The 21,530-nt window shown below is 46.6% G+C and overlaps 1 long non-coding RNA gene across 1 annotated transcript; it reads left to right on the top strand.

Annotated features, from left to right (window-relative positions):
- Positions 1–2,909: 2,909 nt before the first annotated feature.
- Positions 2,910–6,462, top strand: LOC123644642. The gene is made up of 3 exons (XR_006737201.1): positions 2,910–3,154; positions 5,205–5,317; positions 6,397–6,462. It is a non-coding gene; the product is annotated as an uncharacterized LOC123644642 (long non-coding RNA).
- The last annotated feature ends 15,068 nt before the right edge of the window (positions 6,463–21,530 follow it).

Raw genomic sequence — 21,530 nt, 5'->3', positions numbered from 1 at the left:
TAGAAGTGTGAATGGTAGAATATTAATTAAAATAGAAGCTATCACCATATGATTTTCAGTTGCATTTCCGGGTGTTAATGTGACAAATTGATATTTCTGCTTTGCATTTTAAGTTAAATATTTATGAGGAACTGTGCTCTGACTCAGAGTGTGAGAGGAAGGTAAACTCACTGGGAGTGGACACTGTATTTCCCTGTGTCCTGTCATGACCTGGTCAGTGTCTGGCAGGTGTATGCAGACTCAGTGATTATTAATTGATTTGTTAGTGTTTGCTTTGGGTACAGAGTTCCTTGAGAATATTATCCCACTTCATCTGACTTCATTTACTTACCCTGAAATTTTATGTTTGACACTTTGTAGCTTTTGGTGGTCAATGGACAGAAACCTTTTGATTTAAATACTTGCATCTAACTGATTGGTTCCCATAGCTGCTGTTCCATGTGTCAGCCCCTTATGAGTTTAAGATCTGATATCTTATAAGTTGGAAATTATTTCTGTTTACTCGTGGCTCTGCTTTGGAAATGAGATTTGCTGTGGGCTGCAAGTTGACAGATGGCATCGCAGCTTGGAAGCAGTAAGTTTGTGGGGGGAAGACGTGGTTATCACTGGAAAGCCAGGAGTCTCCTAGCCACGGCGCTCCTCCTCACACCCCCACCCAGCCCGTCACAGGTCCCGTTGACTCTGCCTCCGAAAAGCCTCTTAGATCTGTTCTCTCCTTCCCATCATCCTGTGCCTCCTTGTCCAGCCTCTCAGCGTTTCCAAGCCGAACCAGGCGAGAATCTCCTGCCTGGCCTCCCTTGCCTTCCGTCTTGCCCTCCAATTTATTTCTCATAAAACACAAGTCTGATCACGAAGCACAGAACTGGAATCTTCCAGGGCTGTTCGGAGCCCCCTGGGCAACAACCAGATGCCTTCTGTGTGTATGAAGCCCCTCAAGAGAGGCCCCCCCTGTCTTTTTCCAGCGTCTTCTGTCCCTGCTCCCATGTTCCCCTCTATGCTGCTGACTGAGCGTTGCAGGCCTCTCTGCTTTGTGCAGTTTGTAAGCCTGCTTTTCCCTCTGTCTGAAATGCTCTTTCTTCTTCTGGAAAACTTCTGTTTGTCCTCCAAGGTCAGCTCCCATGTTACCCTATGCATTACCTCTGCGTTCCCTGTGGGTTAGTGTTCATTTCCCTTGTTCCTGCCCTGACCTCCTCGTGTTGTCCTGCATGTCGTGATTAGTTGTCACGTCTGTCCCTTCGCCAGACTCTGTGCCCTGAAGCGCAGGGGTCGTCTTTATACTTCTCAGACTTAGTGGACAGGTAGACATACAGTGGATGTTTGATAATTTTTTTTGAGTTAGTTGAATACATTCAAGAAGTGTTTTATTTAAAACACGGATCTGTTATTTTTTGAATAATAGCATATGGTTTGATGTTTTATGTACAAAATAAAAACACTTCAAAAATATCAATTGGGCTAAAAATGGATTTGTACAATATAACATATACAATGAGAAATGGAAGGGAAATGGAATTCCTACAAGCTATAAAGTCACATTATTGTACTGATTAAAACTCTTGTTAGGTGTTACTTCAACCATAAGGTTAAGGTGAATGTTAATATAGCTGACGTGACTGTCAGTCTGAAATGGTTAAACAGTAAAACTTTTGAACTGCTGTAGGTCTGGGAAGTTTAGCACCGTTGACCTCAGTGTAAGGAGAATATTTAAAGACCACTCTTCCCAGCTCCTCAAGTGCAGGCAGAATGCAGAGTCGATTGGCCAGAAGACGTGGGGTCCTGAGGTTCAGGAGTGGCAGAGGGCCACAGGGTCTCTGGCCTGGAGAGAGCCATTCGCTAGTGGTCAGTAATACAGAACGGTCTTTGTGCAGAGGGTCCTGCAAGGGAGAAAATGCCCCAACGACGCAAGTGATGACGACGCCGTAACTCTGATCAGGGCACAAGCAGAGGCCGAGGACAAGGCCTTGAACCCAGGAGTCAAGCACTTCAGTGCATGCCAGCACGAAGCGAGAATGATGAGGGTCTCAGGTGAGGGGGCAATCTGGGAGAAAAGAAATAGCAACTAGATCTGAATGAAAACGACTCTTAGTATTAGGGAATTGAAAACATATCAGAGCCCAACATAGGTCTGTTTGCTGTGCATTCTATAGAACTGTGCTTAGTTTAACTAGAAAGTGAAGTATATAAGGTTCTAGTCTGTCTATCAGTAAGAACAGCACACGTTAATCACGAAGTCCTAGTGTCTAGGAGATTGGTAAGATGTCCAGGCATGGGGGCTTGCTGCAGAAGCTCAGTTCCTGGCCTCCATTTTTTTCTTTTCTTGCAGAGATCATTGAAATTCAGTTGATCATGTTGCATTTTAATCATATGTTTACATGTTTAATTCCTATACCAGCCTATAACCTCCTCAGAGGCAGCTTCTGTGCCAAATTCATGGTTTGCTCCAATACCCACCACAGACGCTCAGAATGAATAGCCACTGAATTCCTGATGGAGGAGTGCGTCAGTCTGAGTATTGCCTGCTGTTCTGTGCCCTTGCTTGTCTCTGTGTCAGCTGTGTGCTGCCAAGTTCTGTCCCTCAACATCGTCCCAGGGTTGGATTATTCCAGAACAAGTTTTCTATGACTGAGTCCCGTGGTCTTGGCCAGTCTGTATGTGTGTCGCAGTAACTGCTGTTCCTTCTCGGTGTTTTTTTTCTTTGCTTCTTTTTGGTCATCTTCTTTCCTGCCCTTTTAAGGGTGGTTTCCAATCCCTGTAAGCACCTGTCCCAAATATGAGTTATTTATGTGCTTGAATAGTATAAGTTTTACGTAAGAATGTATGCATTATAATACATATACACAGAAAAGATGACACTATACTGTTGAAATACAATATATTATATAAATATATAATATACTTAATTTTTAAAAGACAGCAATATAATGAAATTTTTTTTGAAATTTATTGTTTTTGAAAACCGTATTTTAATACCTTTTGAATGATTCAGAACCCTGGTTCTAATTTCAGTTTATTTCAATATTTGGTTTTAAGGGCTTTTGTAACTGAGAAAGATCCCTTCCAGAGACAGCAGGCCCAGTGGAAGCGGCACTGTCTTACTGAAATTTTCAATCCTATTTACCAGTTTCCAAAGTTATGTTTTATTGAAATCTGGCTAGTAAGTATCTATTTTCTTAATGTGAATGTGTCATTTTTACATATTTATCTGAAGATGTTACACATTTACTTTGTTAACAAATAGCTCAAACTTATTGAAATTCTTTGAAAGCGTTGAAACCAAGTTAGAAAAATTCTGCTTATAAGTTTTTTAGTTGTGTAGATGTGAAAGTGTTTGTAGGTGTCATGCATAGTTTTTGCCAACATAATCATACCATGATGACGTTTCCAAATAGCCGTTTTCAGTATGTTCTTTCCATATCACAAGTCTCTCTCTGAAAGTTCCTTCCTGTCTCATTGATGAAACATAACTTTCACCCTGAAGATTCAAATTAGGTGTGTTTATTTTTTTGAAGGTATCTGCTTAGGTGGCAATTTACTGGTGGCCATTTATAATGTAAGAAAGGTCTGAAAATTTGGAACACTTGCCTTTGTGTAAAAAATATATGCAAAACTCATCTTCATGTTTACTGATGTTTTAAAAGTACCTTGAGATAATCAGAGAAATTTAGGTGAATCAAAGTATTTTTCATGGATACTTCCTGTTACATCCCAAAGAATTATGAATATTCTATTATACTATATACTAAAGGTCTTAATTTTATAAAATTCACATTAGTGATGCCCTCAGCACTCGGGGCATTTCTTGCCTGTGAATTATGTAGTGATGCTATTGCTGAATTCTTAACATGGAATCCACCCCTCACTTACCTTTTTAAAAAAAAATTCCAGTCAAAGTAGCCATTCCATCAAGGGTTGGACTTAAGTAGTTGGCACATAAAACACTGAGGATCTTTTAAGGTAAATTAATTTGAGAAATATGTTCTCTCAACTTCATATCTACTTAAATATCTTCCTGTTGTCTTATTATAAGACGGAATATGTTGGAAACATCTCTTCATTTAGCCAACCTCCCACCCTGAGAACCTATTCCTGTACTTCCTCAGATTGTCATCTAATAGTACTTTCTGACAAAATGATGCATCAGGGTTTTTTTTTTCTAAATTGTTTTACTAGTATTTCATCCATATTTCCATGGCATGAAGAACAAGTATTTTGTAAATGTATATTACTTTTTGGTTTTTGCTATTGAGAAAAGGTTTATAAAAGTGTAAAAGGTGTCTAAACATTTATGATTATACGTGGTGAACACTGACGAGTGTCAGAGTTAGCGTCCCGTGATACTTGCTGTCGCCAAGCGCAGTGTGGAGGTTCGTCTCTGCCTGCACCTGCAGCGGCTGCTCCGCGTGCTGGCTTCTCCCTTCTCACGGAGCACGGGAAGGTGAGGTTCGTCATTAACCACAGTGGGCACAAACACCTACTTCAAAAAGTCTTCCTGATACTTTCAAATTTTTTGGCTGACTTGGCAAATCTTAATGTTTCTTCCTTGTCCTATGACCGATGAGTAGCTTGTACCCAGAACAGAAGTGTCAGCTATCGGTGCTCAGTTTTGTTTGCATTACAGGCTGAGTATCCCTGGTCTGAAATCTTGGGTCCAGAAGTGTTTTAGATTTCAGATTTTTTGGGGGATTTTGAATACAGGCAGTCCCTGGGTTGCAGACAACCTGACTTAAGGCATTCCATACTTATGAATGGGCTCCGAAGGCTCCCCACAGAGATCATTTATAATTAGATAATTAAGTTAGTAATTTGGGAAGTAGTTTCTTCTGTGCATGTGAACAAACCCGCATGGCGTAAGCAGTTGGTTGGCTCAGCATCTTTATGCAGTGGCTAGTCTCACAGAGAAGCATCTGATAGAAAGACAAGAACACGAAGGATCGGAAGATCCAGAACCCAGAAAGTTGACAATAAAAGAATTAGCTGAAGCTTTTCTTCTCATTGAAGCAGGATTTGCTAAGCTTCAGGGGTTAACACTGAGTGGTTTACAAAGGTTTACCGTGCAGTTAGTGAGAACATCAGCTGCTACAGGGCCATTTATGATGAAAAAAAGAAAAAGGCTGTGCAAACCACCCTGGAAGCCACTTTCAAGAAACCAATTTCAGTGGTAAGTTCCTCTCCCCCCACAGCAGAATCAAATCTCGATTCCCCAGCACCCACCCCATCTTCTCTGGCATCGTCTCCATCCTCGTCTTCGGACTAACGTTAGCCACCTTCTTACCTGAAAGTGCCCCTTCCGATAAGCAAGACACTGATGCAGCATTAGGTGAGTGTTAACTTTTAATATTCTCTTATTGAAGTTTCTCTTATCTCCTGTCTGAACTTTTTCTATGAGTGTGTTTTATGTTCCATTTGTTTGAATTAAAAGAGTACAATATAGTTTCTGTAACTTAATGACTACAGTACACTATGTTATTATTGCCACATGAAAGTCAGTGCAGTAGTAGTAGTAGTATTACCGTATGTGTGCTGTTCATCAGGGATCCAAGCTATGTACAAACCTTACTTAAAGATAGTCTCAGGGATGCATCTGTCTGTAACCCTGGGACTCCCTGTATTTGCATTATATGCTTACTGGTTAAATATCTGAAATCTGAAATGCTCCATTGAACATTTCTTTTGAGCATCATGTTGGTACTCAAAAAGTTTCAGACTTTAGAGCATTTTGGATTTTGGCTTTTTAATTTGAGATGTTCAACCTGTATTAGGATGATCCTTGGTCTGCTGTTTTTCGCAAGAACCTTTTTAAGCCACTTGTCCAGTGTGAGAGGGTTAGTTTAGTAAAAACTACTAGAATAGGTAAGTCCTTGTGCCTGGGAATGTACACAGACCTGCATTATGTCTCAGTATGCTGATGGCAGTCAAACCCCCCTCCCACGTTGTCCCACCCCTGTTTCCCCTCGAGCACGGATCACAGACTGTGCCTGATGTGAGACCTGTGGACACGCAGATGGAGTGAGGGGCCAATGTCGATCTAAATTTTAACTTTTAGCAAAAACATAATTTCTTGTCTTTTAAAGATAAAAGGTAAATATACACAGAGGTTCTAATTTCTCTTTCCCAAACCCCAGTGGATCACCTGGCCCTGTTTCTGCGGTGTGTCATCCTGTTTGGAGACCATTGTCCTAAGGGCTCGTACTCCTAGCAGTACAGAGAGAGGGTGAGGCTCACTGGTTACTTCTTCGCTTGGAGACTGTTCGTGAGCTGCAGGGCCCTGGACTTCCTCAGGCCCCTCCTGTGTCTGTGCCGACTGTGTCTGGCTTCTTGCTGGTGTGGCCTCCCATGGTCCCCTTGTCTTCCTGGTCCCACTGTGTCCCAGGACAAGCCTTCTTGTCTTCTCCCCAGATGCCAGAAGTCACACGTCAGGTTCTCCCTGGAAGTCCTGCTGCCCTCCTCCTGGACCCCATGGTGGCACCAGGTGTCTGATAGCACCAGGAGGTAAATGTGTCTTCTGGCAAACACTTCCATGCCCTGAAGCAACTTGACTTGTCTTGAAGTGGTGGCGGGAAATTGTGGGGACAGAAGGAAAATGACACAGCACTCTTAAAAGTTCCCTCTTCAAAGAGTCTGCTTAATCTCTTTCCTTTTCTAATATAGCCCGAAGAAGGATGGTGGTGGTGGCTAGTTAAAGAACCGTTCTGGCTCCCTGTGGACAAATCATGCATAGATGTGTGTGCTGGACACCTCTTGTCCTGCACCTACATCCTCTTTTTTTTCTCCTTCCAGTCATTGGTGCAGCAAACTGGCTGCATACAGGTGAAGCCAGACAGCACCTCTCCTCACCTCCACACCTCTCCACCCAGAATGTTGAGTCTGCGTGAGACCCTCCTAGCACCTTCCTAGTCATGCTGGTGTACAGCAACCCTGGAAGTGTGAGGGAGTTGACACCCCCACGGGCAGTGCTTGACCAGTGCAGATCAGGAACCAGTGGATCAACTCTCTCCTCTTCCAGTGTTTGGGCCGATGGTTCTGAGCTAAATTCTGCATTATTCCTAGGAGGGTCACCAGGCTGGTAGCGCTGGGCCCAGTGCCCATGGTGATGACCAGCTGGGCAGTCCCCCTCGGATTGGCCTTCCCTCCTGTTTCCCTCTTCCCCGTCCCTCCCTCCTGTGTCTTGTGATCACTTCCCAAGACAGACTTTCCGCATGCAATTCCTTTTCCCAGGTGCTGCTTTTCTGGGGACCCAGTCTAAAATAACATGTACATACCTCTCTTTAGAATGTATGGATACTTATCATCCATTGTCCCCGCTTTGGAGACGCTGAAAACACTCTAGAAAAAAGGAAAAGTCTCATTTGACATCTCTCTACACTTCGTCATTGGAAATGAAAGCTGACAGGCATAGGCCGCCCGCCACACAGAACCCCACGCTGCTAGCAGCCTGCGTTGGGGTCCTGTTGATGAGAGCTCGTGTTCTTGTTGTGGGTTTTGAGTGAGGGGTGATATGAGATGGACAGATAAGCATTACTTAGATGTTGAAGAGGGCTAAGAGCAGGAGGTAAATTGAGTCTGTAGTCTGAGATTACTTTATGACTGTGTGTGTTAGCTGTGGTTCTTTGCCTCAAGCAAAGACTGAACTTAAGTGAGAAAATACTGGGAGGAGTACAGATGCTGTGGTGTGCCTCCCGATGCCTTGTTAGGACTGAGGTGTGTTTTCTTCCAGCTGCCAGGATGTTGGCTGCTGGCAGCTTAGAGCTGAGGCCTTCCCTGCAGTTGCCCTTGGCTAGAGAGGGCAACCTTCCCCAACAGCGCCTTAGTCGCAGCCTACACCCAACACCTGGTCACTGTGGAGATACAAAGACCTGGCCCGTTGCTTCAAGGCAGGACACCTCTGAAGGGCCCCGCAACTCCAGCTCCAGCTCCCCCGGGACTGGGTCGGGCCTGTGTGTCCTGCACAACTACGTTTCAGTTCCCAGCCTTTCTCTGCCCGGTCCTGCTTCCTTCCCTCCTGCCCTCCCAGGCATTGTCCTTGAGAACACTCCTCAACAAACTTTCTGCAAGCAAATCTCCAACTCAGGCTGCTTCCGGGGAAACTTGAACTATGGCAGAATGATACTGAGGGGTTTGCAGAATTGAACTAAATGTAGGCCTCAGGAAGGACAAAAAGCAGGGCAGCCCCAGAGATCTTAGTGGTAGAAATTGGTAAACCTTTTATAGTGCTACCGGGGAGTCTCTGGTCAACTTGCAAATTCCCATGGGGGCACAATGATTGGGCGTCAGGGCCCTGCGATTAGAACTACCAGGAGTAGTGGATAGGAAAGAGAAGCAACATGTGTCTTCCAGACCACAGTATCCAAAGTTTCCTTGGAGGAAGAAGTTGAATGTGCTGGCTGGGGACGGGAGCTCTAAGCAGAGGATGTGGTGTCTCACTGAAGATCACGCATTGACATGAAGAGGATGGCACCAAGACCCTGGGATAGAAGCCAGTTCGGAACAAAACCCCTGACATTTTCTCCACAGTCGGTCAGGGTGCATCCTGAAACGGAAGTCTGTGGCTTGCTGACCATTCTTGTTCATTCGGGGTTGCTTTGTGCAGGGGTAAGTGCCTTCAGCTAGACTGTACGTTACCACAGGCTCTGCAGGTTTGGTGGACGGACCCTGCCTCTGGGGGTGCATACGTAGTAGGCTTCAAATGAGCACTTTCCATGTGCCGGAGCCACCAAATATCACTCTCTGAGTTCAGAGCTGCCCGAGAGACAGAGGGGTCGGGTGGTGTTAGGGCAGAAGATCAGGGTGGTCACTAATGGACTGGTGGACATGGCTTAGATACACAGTTTCCTAATGCCAGACTTCTGCATCAGACACACCCCTCCTCCAACTGCTCGCTCCTGAGCACAGCTGGCCAGATACCTGCTGGCCTTCCCGTGGGCGGGAGCTCAGAGCGCTCTTCCTGTGGGGAGTCAGACCCAAAAGAGAAACCAGAGGGGGCTGACTCCGTTCCTTCTGTAGAACTCACCAGCCCGGGCAGGGGGAGTGAGAGGAGGAGGGGAAAGGGGGGAGGGGACGGGAATGTTACTTCCATCAAAGTCCTTCACATGAACGTGTGCAGCCAGGAAAGTGGAAGCGTGGAATAGCTACTTCCCATATTTATATATACTAGCATATCCAGTTGTTACAGCACTGAGGTGTCACTGTCCCCATGCTACAGAAGAGGAAGCTGAGGCTAAGGCCATATTCCAGGTAAGTTGTGGCTCAGGATTTGAACCAAGTCTACTCTGATTTTGAAGCCTGTGTGATTTTTGATGCCCTGTACATGCTCCTTAATTGGAGTGCTGGGGAAGGGGGGTACTGGCTCTGGGACCCTCCCAGTGGGCTCTCCTGGGTCCTGAAGCCACCAGCTCCATTCGGGCCTGGTTGCTCGAGTCCCCTCAAGTGCCTGAACCCACACAGCTTTCACCGGGTGTGTGGCAGATCTGGAGGGGCCGTCGCTGGGCCCAAGACAGGAAAGCTGAGGAGAGGACTCCCTTCCTGTGATGCTGGGCCTTGATGTCTCCTCCAGGACCCGTGCCTGCTTGCACACCAGGCTGTCCTCACAAAGCCAAAGAGGCTGCCACTGAGGTCCCACCAGGGAGCCCAGGCCGGGGTAGGGACAGCTGCTTTAGCTCCGCCCTTGTGGTCTGGCCTGCAGGAGTCAGCACCTTCTAACCAAGGCTGGGCCAGGCGGGGTTTCTTTTTCAACTCAGGAATGCCCTTTAGGGTTAACTCTCTGGTTATGAAGGCACAAGACTCAACCCGTCCCCGCTGGCTAGTCTGTTCTGCTGGACTGTGACCACTTCTCCCAAACTGGAGGTGTCTCCTGGTTTTCTTACAAGCCTCTCTGTCATTCACCAGAAATGGCTGCATTTCATGTTTTTCGGACTCTGCAGATGGTCCAATCACCAGACATCCCCATTCTCCCCATTTATCCCCCTTCCTCTCCCCTTTATCCTTGTGTCTTTCCACCCTTCTCTCTCTCTCTCTATTCTTTCCCCCATCTTGCTCTCCCACCCCTGTTCCCCTCCCCTCCCCTCTCTCCTTCCCAACCCCATTCCACCTTCACCAGAGAGAGAGGCTTATCTGTAAAAGGTCTTTTCCATGTGATTATTAGAGCCCAAAAATGTCACCTGGTAGAAGGCAGCACAATAGGAACTTTCTTCCAGGGGCTAAGGAGCTGCAAAATATTCCTGAATATTACAGAAAACTACCTGAGGACGCTGGGCTCAGGGCAGCTGCTGCAGGGGGACGGTGGGTGGCGCCCCCACCCTCCGTGAGGGGGAAGGTGGCACAGGGACAGGGGAGGCTTCCACTCTGCATTTCAGTCTCATGACAGCCTTGCCCAGAATTAGTCCTCCTTCCGTTATTATCACCTGTAAGAGGAGTTTTTTCTACCATTTAATCCATCAGTCCTTTATTAAAGCTTAGATAAGAGCAGAAAAAAAATTCCATCAACATCAGCCATCAGAAGGGAAATTTCATAGAATGAGATGATCAGATTTCCAAGTTTATTGAAAAACCTATAGATAACTGCATGGCTGCTCATGCTATTTTGAAACAAGTGCAGCTAGGTGAGCCGTTTAATAATGTGGGAATTGTCGGCCGTGCGGATGGTGGACGGAGAGTGAGCTCGCCCCGGGCAGGCGTGGGCTCTCTCGGAGATGAACGCTGCGGCGCTGCAGCCCAGCCGGGGTCACAGCTGCCAGGAGCCCTCCCCAGCGCGGCCGGGGCCCCTGCGGACAGTGCCCAGGTCTTCCCAAGCACAGGAGGAGGGAAACCACCCCCGCCCACACCCACCACACTCTGGAGGGCACCTGTGAGCTGTGGCGGCCCCTTGCCGTGTCCCGTGGTGTCCTGAGCACTGTCCTCCCTGCCCCGGTGTTTCCATCCGTTTTTTCCTCTCCGTTCTCAGTGCGATACTCTGCTGACCTGTCTCCGAATCATCAATCCTGTCTTCAGCTGTGCTGCGTTTGCTGTTAACCCATCTGTTGAGTCCTGAGTTTTAATTTTTCTATTTTTTTCAGTTCTAGAATTTTCATTTGATTTTTTAAAATAGATGTTGTTTGCTAAAATTCATTTTCTTGGACATATAAATCATTTTGAAAGTCTCTGTGGGATTCCAACATCAGTTTTTTTTTGGGTCTTTTTCAGTGTCTATTTTTTCTCTTGGTTTCTGGCCTTTCACATCTCCTACTTTGTAATTTGTTTAAAATAAAAAAAATTGTAATTTTTTTGTTGAATATTGGATAATTGTGTATGAAAAATCGAAGAGAGAATTTGAGGCTTTGGATGATGCTGTCTTGCTCCCGAGAGGATTTGCCTTTGCTTTTGGAAGTTGGGGTAGGGCAGGTGGTTGTCACCAGTCTGGCATTGAGCAGGGTTGAAGCCAGGCTCTCGTCTTTGTGAACACTGGTCTCCTGCTCCGCCCTTGCTCCCAGGCTTCGGACTTCCTTCCGAAACTCGGGGTGCGCACAGGCCCTGCTCCTCGGGGAAGCCTGGGCTCCCGCCAGCCTCCCAGCGCCAGTTTCTGCCTCACTTCTCCCCTCTCAGCTGCCGCGCTGCTCAGTTTCTGCAAAGCCCCCTGCTCGGCTTTTAGGGTTTCTTAGGATTCAGCAGATACTTCACGGCAAGAAGCTGAGCCAAGCACCAGGTTCACTTTTGTGTTTTTTTTCTCTTTGGGATCTCAGTGCCTGAAGACCTTGCTGCATGTCATCTCTCTGTGAGGCTTTCCAACAGTTTGTCTTTTTAAAAAAATATTTTGTTCAGCATTTCTGTTTGTTCTTGGTAGTAGAGTCGATCTGTACACATTAGTCTGTCAGAGGCAGAAATGGAACTCCTTGATAATGTTTCTTAAATCTCCTCAGGTAATTATTTTTTGTTTGTTTGAGACAGAGTCTCGCTCTGTTGCCCATGTACAGTGCAGTGGCGTCAGCCTAGCTCACAGCAACCTCAAACTCCTGGGCTCAAGTGATCCTCCTGCCTCAGCCTCCCGAGTAGCTGGGACTACAGGCGCCACCACGCCTGCCTAAATTTTCTGTGTTTGGTAGAGATGGGGTCTCACTCTTGCTCAGGCTGGTCTTGAACTCCTGACCCCAAGCAATCCTCCCACCTTGGCCTCCCAGAGTGCTGGGATCATAGGCGTGAGCCACCGCAACTGGCCATCCTCAGGTCATTTTAATGTGAGATACACTGGACAAAATCAATTCCTTGCCATATCATAAGAACCACCCAAGGACCTTGTTTAAAAATGTTGATTTTCTGGTCCTACCCAAGACATAGTGAACCAGAATTTCCAGAAACAAAGACTGGTGATTTTTAGCTCTGGCAAGTGCATCTGACAAAGGCATGCTTGAGGAGTGTTAGCAGGTGGCTCTTTAGGGTCCTCTTGCTCTGGTTGCCTAAGCACCTTCCCAGTGACCCCACGTCCCCAGTGAACCAGCAGGCCGGAGAGATCCTGTTGTTCCCACAGAGAGCAGCGTGCTGCCTTGACCACTGTCTCCAAGTTCATTTTGCATTCTGCAGCTTCCTTTGCTGAATTATTTCCAGTTTCTTCCATAGACATTTTAATCAGAGATGAAAAATGATTGGTCTTTTGCCGACAGTTCAGTCTAAGAGGAAGTTATTTGCCTCTTACAGGTGCACTAATTTGCAATGGTTTCTCGTAGAAGGCAGAGGAATATTGTGGGAGGGACCCGGGGATCAGGGTAAGCCCAGGGACTAGTGTGGCCCCAGACTCGTTGGAGTCACTTGTCACCTCCCTTCCTTCCTCCTCTAGTGCAAGTTTCCTTTGCCTGCTTGAGTATGTCTCCAAATTAGGTTCGATTCCAGCTACCAGTGTTAGGACTACAGTGTAGGTTTGAACCTCATCACGGACACCCTTCCTCACCCTTGCGGGCTCCACTCCCATGGATTCCCCACGGTCCTGCTGAGTGCGCTGCTGAGACCTTCCTGCACTAACTTCCTCCCCTCCCTGTCTCTTACCCGTCTCCTCCTCCTCTCCTCTCCTTTCCTTCTCTCATCCTTCCTTCTCCTCCTCACCACCCTCCCTGCCGGCGTCTTTTTCCCCATTGCAGAATCAGAGCAGAGGCTGCAGTTACACCTTCTCACGTGTCCTCCCTCAACTGCTTCCTGCCACAGCCGTCTCCAGGGCCCCCTCTCAGCAGATGTGAGGCTCAGAGGAGAGGGCAGAGTGGTCGGATTCCTGGCTCTGGGCCATTTGGCAAGATCAGTTCCCCTTGCCCTCTCTGGCTCACAAGGGTGAGGTATTGACCTAACTCATGGGCTGCCCAGCAGACAGTCCCCAAACCAGTAAGAAAACAATGAATACGTCCAGGGGAAACGGGGCAAAGGACATTAGCAGGTAACTCATAAGAGACAAGACACAGTAGCCATAAATATATGAGAAGTATTTAATTTCACATTTCATAAGAGAAATGTAAATTCAAACCATGTGAGTGATAAAAATAATCAGACCAACAATGTCAAGTTTAGGTTCTGATGGAGGGAAATAGACAGTCATACACTGCTGGGAGAGTGTAAGTTTGCAGTCTTTCTGGAGAGCAAATTGGCAAAATGTAACAAAAATCTTATAATTTTCCATGACCTTTGGCCCTGCAATTCTACTTTCAGGAATTTATCCCAATAAAATAATGTAAGCTATTTGCATAAAAGTTGTGTACAACTATGTTCAGCACGAGGCTGTTTTAATAGTGATAACTGGGCCAGGTGCAGTGACTCATGCCTGTAACCCTGCCACTTTGGGAGACCAAGACAGGAGGGTCACTTGAGGCCAGAAGTTCAAGACCAGCCTGATCAACATGGCAAGAGCCTATCTCTACAAAAAATTAAAAAATCATCCGGGTACAGTGGTGCGTGCCTGTAGTCCCAGCTACTCAGGAAGCCGAGGCAGGAGGATGGCTTGAGCCCAGGAGTCTGAGGTTGCAGTGAGCTGTGATGGTGTCACTTCAGTCTAGCCTGGGCAACAGAGCAATACTTTGTCTCCTCCCCCTCCCCCCCAAAAAAGTGATAACTGCTGCTACTCAGTGAAAAACAGCCATACAATAAGAGGGGAGTGGTACATTTATGCCAACTGTACGCTCTGTTGCCATTAAAAATATCATTGACAGGCCGGGTGCAGTGGCTCACGCCTGTAATCCTAGCCCTCTGGGAGGCCTGAGGCAGGTGGATTGTTTGAGCTCAGGAGTTCGAGACCAGCCTGAGTAAGAGCGAGACCCCATCTCTACTAAAAATAGAAAGAAATTATCTGGCCAACTAAAAATATATATAGAAAAAATTAGCTGGGCATGGTGGCAGATTCCTGTAGTCCCAGCTACCCAGGAGGCTGAGGCAGTAGGATCGCTTAAGCCCAGGAGTTTGAGGTTGCTGTGAGCTAGGCTGATGCCGCGGCACTCACTCTAGCCTAGGCAACAGAGCAAGACTCTGTCTCAAAAAAAAACATATATATATATATCATTGACAAATATTTAAAGAGGAGGAATGTACAAGGTTTTTTAAAAAATAGGTTACAAAGCAGTATATCACAATAATTGCCTTTTTTGGGGTTAAAAAAAAAACAGCTTAGAAAAAAAAAATCAATGGAAGAATATATACCAAAATATTACCACGGCTGTCTCTGTGTGTTTTATCACATGCGAAAATCTAAGAAACATGATTATTAAAAAAGAGCATGAATACCCGCGAATGTAGGAAGCCTGGCCTGCAGTCTAGCCCTGGAGGTGCCTCTTGTCCTCTGCGAGGCTTTGGGCAGGCCACTCCTTCACCTGTGACACGAGGCAGCCCTTGCCCGTGTGATGGCATTCGTGTCTGCTCTGTGCCTTACTGGCCATTGTTCTATTCTGACCTCACATCTGTACCTTGTAGATAATCGCTTTGTAGGCTGTTGGCTATTTTGTCATCAGTTGATAATCGAGAAACTCACCTTATTTTCATGTACTGTGATGCAGAGAAAAGCTTCCTAGGGGCCACTGGCGTGCAAGGATTGGAAGGAATAGGAATGGTCTGGCCAGTGACCGGCGTAGTGGCTGAGTTGAAGCTGGTCTGGAGTCAGCTGGCAGTTGGGGATGGGGCAGTTGGTAGCAGAGCAAGGCCAGGACTGGGACATGCCGGGAAAGCCAGAAAACAGTGACTGCAGAACTGCTCGAGGCTGAGGGATGTCCTGAGAGCGGTGGCCTTGCTGGAGGCTCAGCTCAGGGTCCTGGTGGTCAGACACTGGGACTTGGAGGCCCCAATAAAGAGCGGGAGCCAGTCAGCAGGCCTGAGCTGGGCAAAAGAGAGACCTGATTTTTTGAAGGCGAGGAGCAGGCATGACAGGCTTCACTGGAGAGTCCAGAAACAAAGATTGGCACATGCACACTTTTGTGCAATTTGCAGGTCTGCATTTATGTAAAAGAGGCAATGGAGAACATGTAATAGATGGATCAATCTAGAAATAACCTGGAAAAATGAACTCACGTAAGTAAAAATTTAACAGTTTATTTCCTGCTCATGAACAGGTTGAAGCCTAATCTTTAAAACTGATGTCCTTATCTCACAGCTACCCAGGTGATACACTAACCCCTCGCTGACATGGTCTGTCTTCTCCATACATACTTTTTCTTCTAACAACAAAGCAGCTTTCCTGTCCACAGGGCTGCTTTTTGATTCCTCCTGTGCCCTGAACTGAACTCCTTGGTTTATGGAAGAGGCTCAATGTGAAACTACAGATTGACTCTTTTATCACAATCCTTTTAATTACTGAACATACCCAATTTTATTATCCAATTATGGGTAAGATTAAAGTTCATCAAACTACTTGTTTTATGTGAAGTTCCTTCATTTCCAAAAGATCAGTGGAACATTAAAGAACAAATGAAACAGTCAGTTGCAGATTATACAGCTTGATTTATCATTGATCTTCCATAAACAGCAAAACTGGCTCTGATATTTTCCCCGGCTTAATAAGTCTATGTATACGGTGTACTGTATATCTTTTCATTTCAGCCTTGAGAAAAATGCAATATGTCCCCTGTGGGAGTCATAATTTCTCTGAACGTGTAGTGCTTAAGGCTCACGGCGCCCAGCCAGTTTGTTGCTGCAGGCGGATGGGAGCCCACTGTTCCATGAAACTGCTTTGGCGTATTTGCGGCTGACCTTTCCCCACCGTACCCACCAGAATGCATTAACTCCTTCTGCACAGGTGGAGACTGTGCTGAGCCACGCGCCTGCAAGGCCCAGCGGAAACATCACAGCCTTGAATGTGAAACCACTCCTGGTATGTTCCCCACCATCAAAACCATCTCTCTTTCCCAGAATTCCCTGTCAGAAAGGGTAGTGGAAGGAGCTAAGGCAGTCCTGGGTGACATTCACCGAGGTCACACGGCTGGTGGGGGTGGTGCTAGGATCATAGCTCGGCCTGGCTGTCTCCAAAGCCTTGCACTCTTCCATGCCCTGGAGCACGTTGTTTATGCCTCCCTGTGGCCTTCCTCGTCCTTTTCCTTCTATTTGAGCAATTTGAGCCCCTTTTCCTTGCGTCATAATGTGAGCTCCAGGTATAGTTTTAGTCTCTTCCTTGTCCACCACCACTTCAAGCACACTTTGCTGGTAGTGGACACTTGGGGTGTCAGTCAGGGTTCAGAGATGTGGGAGCACCAGGAGGTCCTGCTCATACCTGGTTCTGTCACAGGAATCGTTAGAGGAATTTGATGTTTTGCACCTGGTGCTGGAGCATGAAGCTCACAGCCCAGGCGGCTGGGAAGGGAAGAGGGGTGTAAGGTGGAGGAGAGTGAGAGCACATGGGGGTCACAGGCACCCGCTGGAGACTGGGGCGATGGGCTGGACCCGCGTCAGGTCTTTTGCCTCTGGCCTTGGCCGGGTGGGGGTTCCGCAGAGGCCAGGGCCTTGGCGGGGTGGGGGCTCCGCAGAGGCCAGGGCCTTGGCGGGGTGGGGGCTCCGCAGAGGCCAGGGCTTGGCGGGGTGGGGTTCAGCAGAGGCCAGGGCCTTGGCGGGGTGGGGGCTCCGCAGAGGCCAGGGCCTTGGCGGGGTGGGGGCTCCGCAGAGGCCAGGGCCTTGGCGGGGTGGGGGCTCCGCAGAGGCCAGGGCCGTGGCGGGGTGGGGGTTCCGCAGAGGCCAGGCCGTGGTGGGGTGGGGGTTCCGCAGAGGCCAGGCCATGGTGGGGTGGGGTTCCGCAGAGGCCAGGCCTTGGCGGGGTGGGGGCTCCGCAGAGGCCAGGTCTTGGCGGGGTGGGGTTCCGCAGAGGCCAGGGCCCTTCCTCCTGGGGCTAAGCAGACACCTGGCACAGGAGTGCGAGTAGCTGCAGCAGGACTGTGGGAGGCGGAGCTGCCAGACCAGAGGCGAGACAAGGCTGCTGCTTTAAAGCTCTGCAGATCCTGCTCAGTATCTCCCTGTGCCCTGCCCCATCCAGCAGCCTGCAGGCAAGGGGTTCTGGGAAATGTAGTCAGCACGTTGGAAAGTCACTGTGGTCCACTGCTATGGACTTGGCACCCACATATACCACTGTCAACCAAACTGGGTATCCAAATACATACAGCAACCTCACGTGACATGGCCAAGCCACATACAACCAAACACACGCTAACCCTTTCCCCAGAACAGGATATACAGTCCCTTTTTGTCTTGGGGTAATGTTTACTTTTCTCTTAGCTGCTTCACACCTCCCCTTTGATACCTGTAAGTTAAAATGCTGAGCTACCAGGGTAACTGCTACTAACCCATCTATGCAGATAAGGGGACATACATTTGTGGTTCAAATATACAAGCATTTATACCAAATGAGAAAGAAATACTCGTGATATTATAATCCTCATTTCTGCAATAGGTCTCATGGTCATAGCTGGTATTTACAACTACCTTTATCCTTTACTCATTCAGTATTTCCTTCGCTTTCCGCAAGCACCCTAGGTGCTAGGTCTAGGCCAGGAATCAGCAAACTTTTTTATAAAGGGCCAAATATTAAAATGTAGGCTTTGAGGGCCAATTAGTCTCTGTTTCAACTACTCAACTGGGTGTTGCTGTGTTACAATAAAACCTTATTTACAAAAATAAGCGGAGGGCCAGATTTGGCCTGTGGGCTGTAGATGCTGACCACTGGCTTAGGCCATTGGCAGTCCTGCATTGTGATGTTGCATTTTTCCACTAAGTGTAACCATAGGACCTGGGAGTGTTAAGTGGCTCCCAGAGGATCTGCTGAATTCCAGACATGCTCCTCCGTATCCTGCTACGTAGGACCAATCCATTTTACCCATAAGAATCAGGACCTGTCATTCCAGCCAGTGCAGTAAGCCCTGTTGCCTACTGACTCCGGGCAAGAAGAGCCCAGAGTGTCGGAGTGGCAGACTCAGCTTCAGATCAGTCTCATCACCATCGTGCCCCCTGGAGAGGCATCCTCCCCTTTGGCTCTAAGACCTCTAGACCACAGAGCCTCAAGTCACTGGGGAGACAAGCACAACTGCTGTCAGTAGATAACTGAGGGTGACAGGATGAGGAGCCACTTTGTCCTTGGGTAGAAGCTGCTGGCCCTGACCACTCATGTTTTCATTCAGTCAGTAAACACTTACTGAGCGCCTACTGTATACGCTAATGGTGACCTCAACGAAGATCATCGCTCCCTTCCTGGAGTTCCCAGTGTAGTGGGGGACACACATTACAGATGTGAGCAGACACACAGTTACAGAAGGACGCTGCGATCGCGAGATAACAGCGGGGTCTGCTTTGGTTAGGGGTCACAGAAAGCCTCTCTGAGGAAATGACTTCCAAGATAAGCCCTGAAGGACAGGAAGAGGCATCCATGCTGAGACCAGTGGGGAGCGTGTCCATGTCGGGGAGGGCTTGCTGAAGGCCCTGATTTGTGCAGTCGAGCTTGGCTGGAGACTGGTGAGCCGTGCATGGGCAGCGTGGCACAACACTGGAGAGTCAGAGGACGGCGTGTGCAGGCTGCAGGGCCAGGCAGAACGTTATCCCAGGAGCACTGGGCAACCGTGGGAGGGAGGGTCAGGGAGCTGGGGAAGATGCAGGAAGAGCATGCAGGAGGCCCTGGCCGACACCCCTGTGAGACGCGAGGGAGACTTGGGGGTCAGGTGGTGGTTGTGAAAAGAAGTGGGTGGACACTGGAGATGTATTTTGGAGGTAGCATCAACAGGGCTTGGTGACAGTTTGGTCACAGGGAAAATGGGAAGAGAGGAATCAAGGACGACTCCCTCGTTTCCAGAAAGTAGGTACTTCTGTCGTGTGTGTACATAGAGAAGGCTGCCAGAAGAAAGAGGGTGAAATGAACATTTTTTATTGTGGTAAAATATACATAACATAAAACTTACATCTTAGCAATTTTAAAGTGTACTTCTCAGTGGCATTAAGTGCATCTGTATTGCTGTACAATATCACTGTCATCCAGACATTTTTCATCTTCTCACACTGAAACTATGTGCCTACTAATCAATAACTCTTCATTCTCTCCCAGCCCCCAGCCCTTGGCAACCACCATTCCACTGTCCCTATGAGTTTGATTACCCTAGGTACCTTGTATCAATGGAATCATACCATATTTGTCCTTTGGTGATTGCCTTATTTCACTTAGCATTGTATCTTCAAGGTTCTTCGTGTGTAGCATGGGTCAGGGTGTCATTCCTTTTCGAGGCTGTGTAATATTCCATTGCAGGTACATACCACATTTTGTTTATCCATTCGTCTGTCAGTGGGTACTTGGGTTGCTTCTACCTACTGACTTTGCGAATAGTGCTGCTGTGAACACGGGTGCACAGATATGGGCTCCAGTCCCTGTTTGCACTTCTTTTGGGGTTTAGACCCAGAAGTGAAGCTGCTGCATCATATGGTGAGTCTATGTTTAATTTTTCAAGAAGTTGACATTTTGTTTTCCACAGTGACTACACCATTTTAATTCCCACCAACAGTGCACAAGAATTCCAATTTTTTTACACCCTTGCCAACATTTGTTATTTTCTGGTTTTTTTTGAATTTTAGAATATTATGGGGGTACAAATGTTTTGGTTACATAAATTGCTTTTGTACAGTTTGTGTCAAAGCTATAAGTGTGCCCATCACCCAGATAGTGTGCATTGTACCTGTTGGGTATGAATTTACTCATCCTCTCCTCCCGCCTCCCAGCTGCTGATTTCCATTGAGTTTTACTTCCATATGTGCACCTAAGTTTTGATCAATTAGTTCCAATTTAGTAGTGAGTACATGTGGTGTTTGTTTTTCCATTCTTGCTTTACTTTACTTAGAACAATGGTCTCCAGTTCCATATAGGTTGTTACAAAAGTATTAGTTCACCGTATTTTATGGCTGAGTAATACTCCATGGTATAAATATACATTTTATCAATCCACTTATGTATTGGTGGGCCCTTGGGTTGATTCCACATCTTTGTGATTATGAATTATGCGCAGTAAACATTTGAGTGCAAGTGTCTTTTTGAAAAAATAACTTTTTTTCCTTTGGGTAAATACCCAATAATGGGATTACTGGATCAAATGGTAGGTCTACTTTTAGTTCTTTGAGGATTCTCCGTATTACTTTCCATAGATGTTGTACGAGTTTGCAGTCCCACCAACAGTGTGTAAGTGTTCCTGTCTCTTCACATCCATGCCAGTATCTCTTGTTTTGGGACTTTTTAATAAAAGCCATTCTCATTGGGGTTAGGTGGTATCTCATTTTGGTTTTGATTTACATTTCCCTGATGATTAGAGATTTTGAGCATTTTTCATGTTTATTGGCCATTAGTCTATCTTCTTTTGAATAGTTGCTGTTCATGTCTTTTGCCCACTTTTTAATGGGTTTTTTTGATTTTTTTCTTGCTGATTTGCTTGAGTTCTTTGTAGATTCTGGTTATCAGCCCTTTATCGGTTGTGTAGCATGCAAATATTTTCTCCCATTCTGTAGGTTGTCTATTCACTTTGTTGTTTACTTGGCTGTGTAGAAGCTTTTTAATTTGATCAAGTCCCATTTATTTATTTTTATTGTTGCTGTGATTGCTTTTGGGATCTTATTCATAAATTCTCTGCCTAGGCTGATATCTATGAGTTTTTACAACATTTTCTTCTAGAATTCTTATGGTTTCATGCCTTAGGTTTAAGTCTGTTATTTATCATGAATTAATTTTTGTGAGAGGTGAGAGGAGTGGATCCTGTTTCAGTCTTCAACATGTGGCTATCTAATTCTCCCAACACCATTTATTGAGCAGAGATTCTTCTCCCCAGTGTATGTTTTTGTCTGCTTTGTTAAAGACCAGATGGCTATATGAGGATGGTTTTATATCTGGGTTCTCTGTTCTGAGCCATGGGTCTATGTCTCTGTTCTTGTGCCTGTACCATGCTGTTTTGGTTATTATAGCCTTGTAGTATAGCTTGAAGTCTGATAAAGTGATGCCTCCCAATTTGTTATTTTTGCTTAAGGTTGCTTTGGCTATAATGGGGTCTTTTCTAGTTCCATACAAAACATAGAATTATTTTTTCTAGATCTGCAAAAATTACTGT

The sequence above is a fragment of the Lemur catta genome, chromosome 9 (assembly GCF_020740605.2).
Source record: "Lemur catta isolate mLemCat1 chromosome 9, mLemCat1.pri, whole genome shotgun sequence".
In the NCBI taxonomy this organism is placed as follows: domain Eukaryota; kingdom Metazoa; phylum Chordata; class Mammalia; order Primates; family Lemuridae; genus Lemur; species Lemur catta.
This window is presented reverse-complemented; position numbering and strand designations above follow the sequence as displayed.